The following is a 16495-nucleotide window of genomic DNA, read 5'->3' on the forward strand; positions in this document are numbered from 1 at the left end:
CTACAAAAACAAGCATCGTACAGTTCTAATACAGACATACAACAAAGATAAGTAGAATTAACATGTAATAGCCAAACCCCTCATGTAATCTCACGGTATATTAGTGTGCATCAAATTTAGTGATGAACTACAAATTAGCCATAACCGTTCAGCAATAGTATTGAGCAGATGACAAACTGCGGGATAGTGTGTTCCAGTTGACCACACCAAGCAGTTCCAACCATTAGTAAAATGCCACATCATCTTTCCCAGTGAAGCCCAGAAGGCAGAGACACGAGGGCAGAGCAGAGACGCGAGGAAATGCAAATGCCGGAAGCTTGAACATAACAAAGTGCTGGAGGAACCCAGCGGGTCAGGCAGCATCTCTGGAGAAAAAAAGATGGGTGACATTCGGGTCAGGAACCTTCTTCAGACTCAATGCTATTCAAGTCCCAACCCGAAACGTCACCCATCCTTTTTTCCCCCCCAGAGATAGTGCCTGACCTGCTGAGTTACTCCAGCACTTTGTGCTTATCCTCAATATAAACCGGCATCTGCAGTTCCTTGTTTCTACAAGTGTCTAGGATGTACTTTTTAAGCATGAAATTACTCCAGCACCTTATGTGATGCCAGGGCAAAAACTGACAAACATATCCACCCTTCTTTATCCATTTTCTATAAATAGAATTAACAAGGCGATGTATTAATTTTTTTTACTTAACAAACAAAGCCAAATCAAACCTCGGAATGCAATAAAACCAAGAATGAAAGAAAATACTGCCTGATGGTTTATAAATTGTGTTACCAATCCACCTGGCATTGATCCATTATTTAACAGCATAATTGACTAAATATTGCTGGCAAACTAATGGCAATTTTGTGCCGTCCAACATCTAAAGAAGATGCTCCATTGCATCCCAAAATTTACCAATGATGTTTATCAATTCATTTTTCCCAATAATATGCTGCACCATGTCATACAACGTGAAAAAAAACCAAATGTAAAATTGTCCATTTGAAGTGAGTCATTCCGACAAATCTTCAACATGCATTTGCTTGCAATGTGTGTGTGTATTAAAGTACTCTCTTTTGATTTAACATTGCTTCCATCTGCATTGTTACCAGCTTTATGATGAGGAAAATATTTTTAACCCAAAGTTATGAATCTGTGAAATTCTCTGCCACAGAAGGTAGTGGAGGCCAATTCACTGGATGCATTTCAGAGAGTTAGATTTCGCTCTTTGGGCCAACGGAATCAAGGGATATGGGGAGAAAGGAGGAACGGGGTACTGATTTTGGATGATCAGCAGTGATCATATTGAATAGCGGTGCAAGCTCAAAGGGTCGAATGGTCTACTCCTGCATCTATTTTCTATGTTTCAATGTTTCAGACAAGGGAACATGTAATGACAAACCACCATTTCATCAATTTTAATGTGAGGTTTTCCCAGCAGAGACGAGGAACCGCAGATGCTGGTTAATACCCAAAAGGACAAAGTGCTGGAATAACTCGGCAGACTAGGCAGCATCTCTGGAGAACATGGATAGGTGACATTTCCAGCCTGGACCCTTCTTCAGACAAGAAGGTTTCCCTTGTTTTACTGAACACTACTCCTGGGACTCAAACTTTGCTCTTAAGTTGTACAATCGCTGGCAGGCAGCATCAAAACAAAGAAATGTAACAGATATTCTTGTTCAGCGTAAAACTATTCCTTTCTGTAATCATACCGTCTCAATATCATCTGAACATTAAGACCAGGTTTCTTTCAAATTTGCAAATTCTAAATCTTTGTTGAGCTTCTGCAGAGTACAAAAGTGTTCAACAAAATGAATAAAATGTTTCATATTAAAAAGACCGACTGAGAATTACAGGACGACAAGATATACCAACTCATGATAATTGTATTACAGAGCAGATAACAATAAAACTTGTCTGAAGAAGGGTCTCAACCCAAAACGTCGCCTATTCCTCCTCTCCACAGATGCTGCATCACCCGGTGAGTTCCTAAAGCATTTTTTTGTCTACTATCTATTCTGTATATAGTTTTATGTTGCCATTATTGTTACTATTATAGCATTACAATATGTGCAAACTCACAATAATATTATTAGAGAATAATTAACAACAACTGTTTTCTATTCTGTACAACTTTATTGTTGCCTTTATTGGCACTACAAAATGTACAAACTCACCACAGAGGCACTACAGATTAACAACAAAAAGAACAGTTTTCCATTCTGTACAACTTCAATGCCTTTATTGCCACTGCATGACAACACTACAAAATGTACTAACTCATAATAACAACGTTACAGATTAACAAAGCTGTTCTCTATTCTGCACGACTTTAATGCTGCCTTTATTGTCACCGTATTATAGCACTACAAAATGTACTGACTTCCAACATCATTCTGGTAAACCTCTTCTAGTACATTACAGAATCATTAACAACAAAGTTGTGATTTATTCTGTCTGTGTAATTTTATAGTTTATCAATTTTTAATACGGTTACATAGTGCAGATCAGTTAATCCCATTTTTAGAAAGGAGCTGGGAAACATCATTGTATGAGTGTTTTGCAACATAGCCTGTGAAAGAAACAGAGCTATTAACATGCTTCTATGTTCCAGGATCTGATCAAAAGACTTGGCACAGAATGTAACGACAGAGTGCGTCTCCTGATACCTGCAGCGGGTTTCATGGCCAAGTTTAAAACATGGCAGCTAATCCAAAGAATGTTTGCAGCATAAACAACTGTCATACAATGAAAAACAGTGCAAGCTTTATTTCTTACCCTGATGTCTGGGTGCATTTTGCTTGCAGACGGGGTTTCTAGTTGCAACGTCGCTGTGGGGTGTGCTGGAGTGTGTTAGACAACAAGAGTGCGCTCACACATAAAGTGCTTGCACACTGAGCCTGTCAAAGCACCAAATCCCAGCACATCCATACAACCCACTGCTGCCTGGCGCACCGTGCAACCTAACCCACCTCACCCGCCATTGGCCGGCCGCTGCTCAATGTCCCGCCCCCTCCCCCCGGGCCGGCATCCCCATAGGTCCGCCCGCCTGTCGGTCATATGTCCGGCAGCATGTTTGGTTGAGCGGGCCCAGGTACGTGGCGCTCTGAGGAACAAGGGGATGTGACGTCCACTGGGTAAGGCTCTGAGCTTTTAAACATCAATTAAGGATGATTGTTTCACGCGGGCGACAATGTCAACAATGTCTTTGCAGCGATCTTGAACACATAACAAGGGCCATGTCCACAGAACATACACTGCACAGCACAGCCACAGGCCCTTCGGCCCACAATGTCTGTGCTGTACATGATGTCAAGAGTGTTTTATTGTCCCAAAACGGAGCAATGGCATTCTCACTTGCAGCAGCACAATATATGTAAACATAGTACACTGTAGACATCATAGTACACAACTAAAGGAAGTTAAATAGATAAAACAAACTGTCTCGGTGCACTATTGCTGTACACTTGTACTGAACCGTATACAAAATGAATTTCACTGTACCTTGGTATATGTGATAATAAAGTAATAATAATAATAATGGATGGGATTTATATAGCGCCTTTCTAATACTCAAGGCGCTTTACATCGCATTATTCATTCACTCCTCAGTCACACTCGGTGGTGGTAAGCTACTTCTGTAGCCACAGCTGCCCTGGGGCAGACTGACGGAAGCGTGGCTGCCAATCTGCGCCTACGGCCCCTCCGACCACCACCAATCACTCACACACATTCACACACAGGCAAAGGTGGGTGAAGTGTCTTGCCCAAGGACACAACGACAGTATGCACTCCAAGCGGGATTCGAACCAGCTACCTTCCGGTTGCCAGCCGAACACGTAGCCCATTGTACCATTGAAACAAACAATATAGTGCAAAAACAATGCCCCCAAAGTCCAGACTGCAATCAAGGTAGTTTCGAGTTTATTCAGAGTTTTTAGTGTTCAATAATTTGAAGGTTGGGAAGAAGCTGCTCCTGAACCTGGATGTTACAGTTTTCAGCCTGACCAACTCTTATCTGCCTGCACATAATCCATATCCTTACAAGGTAGACAAAAGTGCTGGAGAAACTCAGCAGGTACAGCAGCATCTATGGAGCGAAGGAAATAGGCAAAGTTTCGGGCCGAAACCCTTCTTCAGACTGAAGTCTACTTTTGTCTACCTTAGATTTTCCAGCATCTGCAGTTCCTTCTTAAACATCCATATCCTTACATTCCCCGCTTATCCATAATGCCCCTGTCCCACTAAGGCTATTTTTTAGGCGACAACAGGCAACTAGACTGTCGCCACATGGTTGCTGGGGTGTCGCCTGTATGGTCGTGAGCAGTCTCCTCAGTCACCGAAAAATTTGTAGCGTTTTTCTGGTCCCCGCTGAATTTTGAAATGTTCGAAACTTTTCGGCGACAGTTGGCTTGACGCCAATGAGCGTAGCCTGATGTAGGTGCTGTCGTAGTTGTCACCAGGATGACGTAGGTTGTCGCCGGTGCTGACTTTAGTGAATTCCATTGGCGACTACCTACGACAAGTACCGGCGACTGAATTGTCTTACCATGTCGTAGCTTGTTGCGGGTGGACGTAGGTTGTCGTAGGTGTGGTCATAGGTGGACGTCCTAAAGGGTCGCCGGTTGTCAGTTGCTTGCCGTAGCTTGCCGTAGCTTGACGTCGACTAGGTGGGAGGTTGTCGTAGACATTGTCGTAGGGGGGTCTAGTCGGCGTTTTTTTGGCAACATGCCGTGGTTTAACTTACGGAGGTACCGACCCCGATAACGGTCGTTGTGACAATGGACACCAAGCATAACGACCGTCCAGGATCTTTGCGAGGCGGAATACCAGACAAGTTTTTCTCCTGGTATTGATAAAGATATTTCCCTAGATCATTATCAAATCGTATATGTGTGAGGGACCATATGAAGTTTATTTATCAATTAAAATTTATGGCAAAATAGAGTTTTTAAATGTCACATTTTTGGTGTACAAAATGGTGATAAAACAATGAAAATTTGTCTGTTATGAAAAAAAGTTTTTGACTTTTGGTCTTGAAGTTATCTAATTTATATCTGCTATTTGTAAGGTTTCACATGATGGGTAGATTTTTGTGAAGAACCTGAATAATAATCTCATTCCTCAAAATCTCTCCAGTATTGTAAAAAGACTAATCTAATACCCCCTAATCCAGGCACAATTCTCATAAACATCTAGTTGCAAACAAATGAGAATGCTACTGTACAAGAAAGATACGCATTGGAGGGATTCTGCATTAGGAATTGTAGCACCAATATTGATTGGCAAAATTAACAACAGAAGGTTTGAAATTAATAATAGAAACAAGGAACTGCAGATGCCTGTTTACAAAAATAGACACAAAGTACTGTAGTAACTGAGCAGGTCAGGCAGCATTTCTGGATAGGTGACGTTTCGGTCAGGACTTTCTTCAGACTGATAGTATAGGTTTAAGATTAATTAATCGAGCAAGGAGTGCAAAAAGCAGTTGTCACACTTGGTTTAACCAGTTTAATACTCATTAGAGCTGAACAAGCCTTCCAACACATTTAATCTGCTCCACTGCATAATCTCCTCAAGGTATATCTACTTTGAATAAGTTCTCCTCTCTCCAACGAGAGTTCTGCAACATCCGCTCGCTGCTCCCTCTATGATTCCTCCTGCTCTTCGACTCTATGACCACGTTTTAATCCAGTCTCGCTCATTCATATGTTCTTTCTGTCTCTACATCACTATCTATATCTCTCATTTCCCTCTCCCCTGACTAGTCTGAAGAAGGGTCTCGGCACGAAACGTCACCCATCCCTTCTCTCCAGAGATGCTGCCTGACCCGCTAAATCACTCCAGCATTTTGTGTTTACCTTCAAGCTAAGATGATGTCTGATGTGGTGGAAAACACAAAGGGTTAAGACGGAGTAAGAATAAAAATGTTTTCATACCTTTAGGGCATAGATTTCAGGTGATTGGTGCAAGAACGTGACACAACATGAGAATATGCTGTTTTTTAAATTGAGGGATTAGGATTTGGAATGTACCGCCTCAACAACAGTGAAGACAGACTTAATAGGACACAAAGTGTTGGAGTAACTCAGCTGGTCAAGCAGCAGCACTGGAGAAATTGGAGATGCTACCTGACCCGCTAAGTTCCTCCAGTACTTTGTGTCCTTTTGGGTGCTAAACAGCATCTGCAGTTCTCTATTTTTAATTCTAGACTTAATAGCTTGTTGGATAAAGACTTGTTGGAAGAAGTATTGCAGGATTGTGGGGAAAGGGCAAATGAAAAATACGATCTACTTTATTCTTAATAAAGAGGCAATGGTGGCTCATTGCACTCGATGACCCTCTGTGGTGTACTAATGAATGTTCCAATGATCAGCAGGAGTGATCATCATCAAACTAAATCATACTTAGCTCCCGCTGTGGTACACGTACATCCCTCAAAGTTCAACTTTAGCTGAATCAGGATTAACAAACTCATCAGGAAGGCTGGCTCCGTCCGAGGGGTGGAATTGGATTCATGGGAGGCGGTCTTGGAGGGGAGGATGCCCATCAACTACGGAGCATCTTGGACAATACAGCTTACCCCCTCTGAAAGAGCTAATAGTCAAATCTAATAGTCAAATCTAAAATGTAGTTGTTCTTCTACAAAAGCATGGATTAATAGAATAAAAGAATGGCTCGGTGCCAAGTCCGAATGACATTGTAAATTTTATGGAACACAATATGGAGGACAGGTTGTCTTTTCAATAAAAACATTAAGATGGCAGCCTGCAGTAATAACATGTGCTTCTTTTCAAGGCCATAAAGAAGCCAAGATTGAAAAAAAAATAGCTGACGCTCCAGAGAAAAGTAATAACTTGTTATTGAATGAGCTTGATTTTGACCCAGATATTGTGAAAGGCTACAGAATCTTTCAATCATGCCATATTCAGACTTGGTAGGAATGTTTTACTGATAAGAAAAATGTATAATTGTACTAACTCGCCTTTGTTCTGAGAGTGGGAGCCCGAGAAGCACTGAGCAGCGTTTGTGCTCATTGTAGATCGCCAATCCCGTCTGACGAATCAATTAAAGATTGTCATGGTTTTACCTTTAACAGTTTTTGTTGCTATCTGCTTTTAAGAAACAACTTTGTCATCTCCATGACACACTGGTTAACCTGAGGAGCATCTTCACCAACAGACTGGTTCCACCAACATGCAGCACAGAACGAAACAGGAGATCGTTTTTCACTGTAGTTATCAAACTGCATAACTCCTCCCCCTTCTGTTGTGGGGTAGATTGACTCCCCTCTCCCCCTCTCCCCAATCTTTGCATACCCCCAACCCTTTCCTCTCATCACTTTAATTTCATGGTTCATGTATCTTATTGTGATTTATGATTGTTGGCAGACCAATTTCCCTCCGAGGATAAATAAAGTTCTATCATATCGTATCGTATCAAGATGAGCCATAATCATGGTACTCCTCAGGTTGACCAGTGTGTCATGGAGAGGGTGAGCTGTACTGTCCACTGCTACACGGGTGGGTTTAAACTGAATAATGGGGGGCGAGGAGACAAACTGGAGATATAACGATGGAGTTAAAGGGAAAGAGAGCACAGGAAAAGTTAAGAAAGGCACTAGAATGAACAGGAATTTAAACAGTCGGCTGCAGTGCTATGTGCTTTAAACATAGCGTTATGGCCACAGCCCTATGGGTCACAGACTGTTCGTGAAAATTCTCGTATAACAATGATTCTTTGGAATTCTCTTTCTAAGTGGAAGTTGAGCCTTTGATTATTTTTCAGGCAGTGGTAGAATTCTGGATAAGCCTAGTGATGAAAGGTTACCAGTGGGCGGTGGGATTGCAGTTACATTGGGATTGGCCTTGATTTTACAGAACGGTGGGTGGGCTCAAGGAGCCGAGAGGGAGGGAGGGAGGGGTGGAGAGAGGGAGAGGAGGGAGAGGGGAAGGAGGGAGGGAGGGACAGAGGGAGAAGGAGGGAGAGAGAGAGGGAGGGAGGGATGAAGAGAGGGAGAGAGTGAGGGAAGGAAAGGGGGACGGAGGGAGGGAGGGAGAGAGGGAGAGAGGGAGAGAGGGAGGGATGGAGGGAGAGAGGGAGAATGGGAGGAAGAGAGAGACCAGGACACATGAGACTAGGTTTAAAAAACGAAGACAACGAGAGCTGTTGGAGGCAACGAAAGCTGCCTTGCATAACACTGTACAATTGAGAAACAGAAGCAGGCATAGTTGCAAACAGAATACGGTGTAGTTACATAGATCTGTTTTGCCTTGTTCTTCTTTGTGTTGTTAACGTGTGCCCGCGAAAAAAAACCCAAACACAAATAGCACGAGGAGGCATTTTTCAAAATTTCAGGAAATACCATCAAATTCCAGGAAATTTGAGATTCTATTTAAGGAAATATTTTTTTGTGGTGTGGAAGCACTGGCCTGGATGTAGGGTGCAAGTTTAATCAAGAGTTAAAATTGGCTTGTCGCAAAGGAGTGTTATGGGAGATTTCAACATGCAGGTAGACTGAGAAAATCAGGTTGGTACTGGACCCCAAGAAAGGGAGTTTGTGGAGGGCCTCCGAGATGGATTCTTAGAGCAGCTTGTACTGGAGCCTACCAGGGAGAAGGCAATTCTGGATTTAGTGTTGTGTAATGAACTGGATTTGAAAAGGGAACTCGAGGTAAAGGAGCCATTAGGTGGAAGTGACCATAAATATGATAAGTTTTAATCTACAATTTGAGAGGGAGAAAGGAAAATCGGAAGTGTTAGTATTACAGTTGGGCAAAGGGGACTATGGAGCCATGAAGGAGGAGCTGGCCAAAGTTGACTGGAAAGATACCCTAGCAGGGATGACAGTGGAACAAAAATGGCAGGTATTTCTGGGACTAGGGGTGCCGCATTGACACTAGGGGCGCCGCATTGAAGGCAGCCTCTGCCTGCAGTCTGTCCGTTTTTTTCTATCTTTTTTTAATTTTAGTTTGTCTTAAAAGTGTGTGTTTGGAGTTTCTTTACTTTTTCTATGTGGGGAAGGCGGTAGGGTAAGGGGGAAACCGCTTCCCAGTCGCTTCCTGGCGAGGACGCGAATATTCTCCTTGCTCCCCCCTCCTCGCAGCCTACCAACTGGGTCGGAGCAGCTTTTCCTGCCGGGGACCCGGACCAGAGCTTCAGCAGCGGAGTCACAGCGCTGGATTCACCGCGGAGCGATGCCTACCTGGATCGCCGTTTGAAGCTCTGGAGTGCTGGGCCCCCTGCTCCAACATCGTGGAGCTGAGGTTTGAAGAGCTCCCAACGCGGGCGGCGCTGACCTCAACATCGCGGTTTCCCTGGGACCCTTTGCCGAGGGCCGCCAGCGTGAATCACCGCCCAGCGCGGCCTGTGGACTCCGGGAGCCGCGGACTCTGGTTGGAAGCGGCCGATTCGGAGGTTCAAGCCGCGGAGGTTGTTCTCCCGTTTCGACGTCGGAGTTCCATCCCGGCGAGCGGGCCTGAATATCGGGCCACCCATAGCGGCGACTGCGGAGGGCTCGGGAGGCCCCGACCACGGGTGAGCATTAAGAACATTAAGAACATTAAGACTTTGGTGCCTTCCCTCACAGTGGGAAACTTTTGATTCTGTTGTGTGGGGATGTTTTATGTTGGACTCTATCGTGTGTTGTGTACTTTATTTTAATTGTCTGGCTGTATGGTGAACACACATTTCACTGTGCTAACCGGCACATGTGACAAATAAACGCATCTTGTATCTTGAATAATACAGAAGGTGCAGGATCAGTTCATTCCAAAGAGGAAAAAAGATTGTGAGGGGAGTAAGGGGCGACTGTGGCTGACAAGGGAAGTCAAGGACAGTATAAAAATAAAAGAGAACATGTATAAAATAGCAAAGATGAGCGGGAAGCAGGATTGGGTAACTTGTAAAGAACAACAGAATATAACTAAAAAGGCAATACGGGGAGAAAAGATGAGGTACGAAGGTAAGCTAGCCAAGAATATAATGGAGGATTGTAAAAGATTCTTTGTGAAGAGAAAAAAATTCGTTAAGATCAAAGTTGGACCCTTGAAGGCAGAAACAGGTGAGTTTATTATGGGGAACAAGGAAATGGCAGACAAGTTGAACAGGTACTTTGGATCTGTCTTCACTAAGGAAGACACAAACAATCTCCCAGATGTACTTGTGGCCGGAGGACCTCGGGTGATGGAGGAACTGAAGGAAATTCACTTTAGGCAGGAAATGGTGTTGGGTAGACTGATGGGACTGAAGGCTGAGAAATCTCCAGGACCTGATGGTCTGCATCCCAGGGTACTTACGAAAGTGGCTGTAGAAATCGTGGACGCATTGGTGATCATTTTCCAACGTTCTATAGATTCAGGATCAGTTCCTGTGGATTGGATGGTAGTTAATGTTATCCTACTTTTTAAGAAAGGCGAGAGAGAGAAAACAGGGAATTTTACTTCGGAGTCACGTGAGTGACTACGTGAAGAGCCCGCTCAGCACGCATGCGCGACATTGCGTTCATGCAGGCAACAGCGACGCAGCGGGAGTCAGGCGCTCCCGCTACAGTTTAAAAAAGACGGACCGTCAGGTAAGTGAGGTCGGATTTTCTTGGCAAAAGGAGAGTTTTTGCTTTGTTCCAACAGCTAAGAAAAATGAACAGAACAAGGCTCTCCAAGAAGCCTGTCTCCCGTTCGACTCCAACGGAGGAGCGTTCCATCAGTGGGGGGCAGGAGGCGGTAGGACCGCTAACCCAGCGCTCCGCCATCCCCGACACCGAGCCGAGCCCAGTCTCGCTAGCGCCTGAGCAGCGGACTGGATGTAAAGCCACTAAGAAGACCATCCGGCCGGTGGTTTCCGATTCGTCGGACGGGGACGTCTCACCGCCCGCTCGGGGCAGAGACAGCCGCCTGAGCCGCCTGGAGCAGCTCGTGGAGCGTATGCTCCAGCGAGACGTGCTTCGTGAGGAGCAGTTTCTCAGAGGGAGTTCAGGCACTCCCTCCACAGTGCCTCGTGCACTGGCCATCGCTTCCCCCTCATCCGAGGACAGCTGTGGCGACCAGGGCTGGGCTGGTCAAGAAGAGGGGTTAATGGCTGAAGAAGTCGGGAGTATGCCAGGGGTACAGGCACAGGAAGAGCTGCTGGTTGTGGTGGACCGCTATGTGGCAACCCCACGTGAAGGACGGCCATTAGAGCCAAAACTAGTGGCCAGCATTAACCACCTATCCAACAGGCCCCTACAGGAGCAGGTGGTTAATGAGGTCTTAGAATAATATACGGCTCCTGAAAATTGTGAATCGCTCAAAGTGCCGGCTGTCAACAGCCAAATCTGGGGGCACGTTGGGTCAAATATTCGAAATCAGGAACTAAAACTTCAGCGGATCCTCAGGCTCCTGACGTCAGCCATCACCTCATTTGCTCGTTCTGTGGATGGTACAGAAATGACCACAAACCAGCAGGACACCCTCGCACTGTTGTGCAATACTCAATTTGAGATAAATAACCTCCGCAACCCTCAACCCGAAATTTGCGGGGTTGTGCAAAACTCCAACCATTGAGTCAGATACACTGCTCTTTGGCAAAGACCTCACCAAAAAAGTCAAAGACATGGAGGAGGCTTCCAAAACTTTCGGCCTCATGAGGGCAGGCCCCGGGACGAGCAAAACCAAAACCACAAAACCCAAGCGGCAGTACCCCATCGCGTCCACCAGTTGACGTCTACCCTATGGGACTGATGAAAGCTCGGGGTCCGCATATCACCACCGGAAGCCTTTTTTAGGCCAAGGCCCAGAGCGGACCCCATGGAAAATGCGCCAACCCCAAACCTCACCAACACGTCAGACAACGCACAAGACTCGTCATCCTGCGAAGAAGCAGAAGAAACACCCATAACCATGGAGGTAGGTGGGTCTGGTTCCTACCAGCATATAGAAAGTAGGGGCGCTATACTAACGGGGGGAGATTACACCTATTTAAGGAAGCATGGGAGTCTATCACGAGTGACAAGTATATACTCAATAGCATTCGTGGATACAAAATACAGTTTGCACTAGAAAAATTGCCACCAGTTCAGCATTCACCCCAGAGGGTTTTTTCCCTCTCAGTTAAAGAAAAACGAGAGGGACAAGCTGAACTGGTGAGACTAATCACTAAGGGTATCATTGAAAAAACAAAACATGAACCCTTGGAATTTGTGTCTAATATATTTACTAAAACTAAAAAAGATGGTGGATGTCGCATCATCATTGACTTAACTTCACTAAATATGTTTGTTAAGTATGTACATTTCAAAATGGAAACGTTTGTCACTGCCAAACAACTGATTTCCAAAGGATACTTCATGGCAAGCATTGACCTCAAAGATGCTTATTATTCAGTACCCATTCATAAGGATCATCGCAGATACCTGAAATTTACCTGTATGGGGTAATTATGGCAGTTTAAAGCGTTACCAAACGGGTTAACATCAGCCCCAAGATTATTCACCAAGATACTAAAACCAGCCTTGGCAATATTAAGGAGACAAAAACATATTGTCATGGCATATCTTGATGATATCTTAATAGTAGGCAAAACCATGGAATTGGCTATATCAGCTGTGTCAGCTACCAAACAATTGTTTGAAACCTTGGGATGTGTCTTACATCCAGATAAATCAAAGTTGAAGCCATCCACAACCATGGACTACTTGGGTTTCACTATTAACTCAGTCCACATGTCTGTAACTTTGCCAAAAGACAAAACAACTGAATTGGCACAATCATGTAACAATTTAATGGTCAACGAGCGGCCAACTATTCGACAAGTGGCAAGAGTAATTGGGAAAATGGTAGCAGCATTTCCGGCTACACAATTTGGACCTTTGCACTATCAAAACTTACAAAGAGCAAAGGTACTGGCACTAAGACGACATGCAGGTCATTATGATCGTATCATGAAATTACCCACTGAAGCAATATCAGAGCTACAGTGGTGGGCAGAAAACGTTTGGCATTGTTCCAGCCCTATCATCATCGTTAACCATACTTTAGTTATCCAAACAGATGCCAGTGCTCAAGGCTGGGGAGCAACTAACTCCATATCCAGCGCAGGTGGTAGATGGACTAACCCAGAGTCATCGTTACTACTTACACTGGCATTAACTATCTAGAGATGTTGGGCGCCTTTTACGGTTTAAAAGCATATGCATTCGCGCTGGATTGGGGAAATTTCTTCTTCTATGCATTTCCTCCCTTCTGCCTCATCAGCCGGGTACTACGCAAAATACAAATAGACTCTGCTTCAGGTATTTTGATAGTACCCGACTGGCCTACACAGCCATGGTTCCCATTACTCCACGACATGGTTGTTGAAACCCCGATGATATTTCCCAGTAACCCAGAATTATTAACTCACCCAGTATCTGGCATAAGCCACCCATGCCATGATAAAATCAAACTCCTGGGTTGCAGATTTTGAAAAGACCATTACTGGGTCTGGGATTGTCAGAAAAAACCGTCAACACCATGTCAGCATCCCACCGAACATCCACAAGAAAACAGTACTTGTCCAGCATCAAAAAGTGGGAGAAGTACTGCTTGGATACAGGGACCACCTACTCAACCGCAACAGTTACCAACGTACTGGAGTTCCTGGCAGCCCTTCACCACGAGGAAGGACTCAGCTACAGTGCCATCAACACAGCTAAAAGTACTCTGTCTGCCTATTTAACTCAGGCACCAGGACATCAGGCCATGGGGTCCCACCCGCTGGTGGTTAAACTAATGAAGGGAATTTACAACTCTAACCCCCCCAGACCAAGGTACGCCCATATATGGGATGTCAGTGTGGTCCTGACATACCTCAGGGGATGGCCACCAGCCAGGTCCCTCACCCTGGAACAATCTACGCTCAAGACTATCATGCTGATGGCACTTGTATCTGCACAGAGGGTTCCAGTCACTACACCTTTTGCGACCGGGCAGCATGATCATAGCTCCAGACCAGGTCTTTCGTTATCCAGGGACTGATCAAACAGAGCACACCAGGAACACCCAACCCAGTCGTGGAATTCCGGGCTTACCCGCCAGAACCACAGTTATGTGCCATGACCCACCTACTGTCCTACATAGACACAACCAAAATAATTCGAGGGAGTGAGAAAGCCTTATGGGTCAGTCACAAAAAACCTTATGGTCGGGTGACGAGCCAAACCATTTCGAGATGCCTCAAGTAGGTGCTAAAAGCTGCTGGTATAAACACTAACATGTACAAATCTCACTCCACCAGGGCAGCATCCACGTCGACGGCCAAAAGAATGGACGTGCCTATAGACCATATCCTGGCTACAGCAGGATGGTCGGGGGAAAGAATGTTCCGAACTTTCTATAATAAGCCATTGGCAAAACCTGCTTTATTTGCAGAGAAAATTTTACAGTCTGCAAATATTTAATTTAAGCCCAGGGGAGCAATTTCATTTCTTTGTTGTTATTGTTAATAAATACCGTTGTTATTTTTACAAACAGATTCATTGGTTGATTACGATAACACACTTCCTCCCTCAAGGACTTCGGCAGTGAGTGAAGTAAGAACTGTTACACGGTTTGAAATCACAGAGCTTTAAAATCTTCACGTAGTCACTCACGTGACTCCGAAGTAAAATAGTAAGATTAAACGAGAACTTACCAGTTTGAAGTTTGATCTGTATTTTATGAGGAGTTACGATGAGGGATTACGTGCCCTCCGCTCCCACCCTCAATAATATGGGTCAAACTGATAACTGAGGTCTCCTTTTCTTTACTATGTTTATTTCAATAACTGTGTCTATCTGTGATTCCACACCGCTGCTTTGAAGTATGTCGCGCATGCGTGCTGAGCGGGCTCTTCACGTAATCCCTCATCGTAACTCCTCATAAAATACAGATCAAACTTCAAACTGGTAAGTTCTCGTTTAATCTTACTATTATAGATCATTTAGCCTGACATCGGTGGTGGGGAAGTTGCTAGAGTTGATTATAAAAGATGAAATAGCGGCACATTTGGATAGCAGTAACAGGATCGGTCCGAGTCAGCGTGGATTTACGAAGGGGAAATCATGCTTGACTAATCTTTTGGAATATTTTGAGGATCTAACTCGGAAAATGGACAGGGAGAGCCAGTGGATGTAGTGTACCTGGACTTTCAAAAAGCTTTTGATAAGGTTCCACATAGGTCCCACATTAGTGGGCAAATTTTTTTTTTCTGTTTTCAGCCGGGCATCCTAGGCAGCTTTTTAGGTTGCCAAATGACAGTTTAGGTGGTTATTTAAGACGGCTGCATGATGCGTGCGATAATGTGCTCGGACGAAGTGCATAGTTACCATTCAGAATTATGCTCAATGAAACATTCACATATTATTTCTGCTTCAAATAAAGTCACAAACTAAACTTATTCGCCAATCAAGACATGATATATATCACAATGACATGCAGCAAAATTATAATACAATATATACAGTATCTCAACTCTTTTTACACGTTGCAATGAATGCAATTTTTATTATTTCTTTCCACTTCAAAACAAAAATGTAGTTGGATTATTCAGTGTATGATCAACCTCAGTGAGACCAAGCGCAGGCTTGGCAATCGCTTCGCACAACACCTCCACTCAGTTCGCAATAACCAACCTGATCTCCCAGTGGCTCAGCACTTCATCTCCCCTTCCCATTCCGAATCTGACCTTTCTGTCCTGGGCCTCCTCCATGGCCAGAGTGAGGCCCACCGCAAATTGGAGGAACAACACCTCATAAGAGAGAGAGGAAGAGAGGAAGAGAGCCAGCTGACTGTCCTTGTGTAATACCGTAATACCATGTGAAGGGTAGCATGCACATATGTGTGGTAAAGGTTATAAATGACATGAATTAATAAGGGTTAATCTACATCCTTCCTCTTAAAGAAGAAAAGCATATATATATTGGCTAATAGGCCATATTGTAAAACACCAGTATAAAGTGCGGCATTTATTACTTTACTGCGTATGAGACCACATAAACTAAACGGGTCATGCACAGTTCAGGTGTAACCGGTAAATTTTCCAATCAGCGGGTTTGGTTTGCAGACACGACCTGCACGTGTACGGTAATAACCCCCACCAGACATCTCATCCTTCACTGGGGAAGCAAGTCCCTTATCGGGTGAACGCGGAGGAGAAGACACCGGTGGAGATGCTGGCACTGGGGAAGGCAGGGATGGCACTGGCACCGGCAGAGGAATCGCTGGAGCAGCATTCGCAGAGCGTGAGGGAAGACCGGCGGGCTGGTCCAGGTAAGGACGTGGAGGTGCCGGTTCATTAGCGGGGAGGAGATGCTGGCGGGTTCACCGATAGATGCCGTCGTCAATACTGACCAGAGTGTGACTCTGCGGTTGACCCCAGAATGACTCCGAGGCAGTCGTAACCTCGGAATAATTGCAAACGGACAACCTGTCTACTTTTGAGCAGTTGAAACGGCGAGCTGGTTTTATCGTAGTATTTTCTTTGTATGTTGCGGCGGCGTTGGAGCTG

At 44.7% G+C, this 16495-nt stretch overlaps 1 protein-coding gene across 1 annotated transcript in view; it reads left to right on the top strand.

Annotated features, from left to right (window-relative positions):
- Positions 1-3110: 3110 nt before the first annotated feature.
- The window catches only part of pik3c2a (phosphatidylinositol-4-phosphate 3-kinase catalytic subunit type 2 alpha), a 169340-nt gene continuing 155955 nt past the window's right edge, over positions 3111-16495 (top strand). Inside the window, exon 1 of the mRNA XM_033038477.1 lies at positions 3111-3132. The gene's annotated coding sequence lies outside the window, so the exon portion shown is untranslated. The remainder of the gene's footprint in view (positions 3133-16495) is intronic.

This window comes from Amblyraja radiata, chromosome 20 (genome assembly GCF_010909765.2).
Source record: "Amblyraja radiata isolate CabotCenter1 chromosome 20, sAmbRad1.1.pri, whole genome shotgun sequence".
Classification (NCBI taxonomy): Eukaryota; Metazoa; Chordata; class Chondrichthyes; order Rajiformes; family Rajidae; genus Amblyraja; species Amblyraja radiata.